The 644-nt window shown below is 38.5% G+C and overlaps 1 protein-coding gene across 1 annotated transcript in view; it reads left to right on the forward strand.

The window, feature by feature from the left end:
* Nucleotides 1–81: 81 nt before the first annotated feature.
* Nucleotides 82–644, forward strand: part of LOC119594438 (G protein pathway suppressor 2-like) — a gene marked incomplete at its 3' end in the record, with an annotated part of 24,009 nt that continues 23,446 nt past the window's right edge. The window contains 1 exon segment of the mRNA XM_037943498.1: nucleotides 82–231.

The following is a 644-nucleotide window of genomic DNA, read 5'->3' on the forward strand; positions in this document are numbered from 1 at the left end:
CCAGAAGATATAGATGAACCTTGATTATAGGAAGCATTAATCACAGTAATAACCACCAGAGCAAGCAATATTGAGCGATATACACGTAAATTGAGATACAAGACCGAAGTCGCAAATGTGCGGCGGCGCTTTCCTCATCCGCCAAGCCAGTGTTTGGGTCGTGCCTCGGAGCGAGCGTCGGCGACACTCTTCTCTTGTTTTCTCATTTGAGAGGTATGCAAGGGAAAATGAGTAAGTAGACTGCGGTTTCTGGCATGAGAATGCACAGTTGAAAGTAAATTCATTTTGAGGTTTGAATAGGGAAGGCAATATAGGTAAAGCTTGAATGGTGATTTCTGGTAGAAAGCAATAATTAAAGAAACTCTGATGATGCAGAGAGTGAAGTATAATAAAGAGCAAATATGGTTGATATGTGTTTATAGAATTATGTTTCAATATATTGATTGATATTCATGTGGATGGTGTTGTCTTAGAATTAGGAAGCAGTCAGCATCTTCTCTTCTTTATTCATTTATATGTTTACTCTTTTCTATGTATCAGGAGAGTTGGAGGGTAATTCTATTAGGAAGCTGTGCATTGTCTACTGCTCATGAAAGTAGTATAAATCAGCTTAAACCAATGTCAGTGCTGGTGATGGAATTATG

This window comes from Penaeus monodon, chromosome 33 (assembly GCF_015228065.2).
Source record: "Penaeus monodon isolate SGIC_2016 chromosome 33, NSTDA_Pmon_1, whole genome shotgun sequence".
NCBI classification, from domain to species: domain Eukaryota; kingdom Metazoa; phylum Arthropoda; class Malacostraca; order Decapoda; family Penaeidae; genus Penaeus; species Penaeus monodon.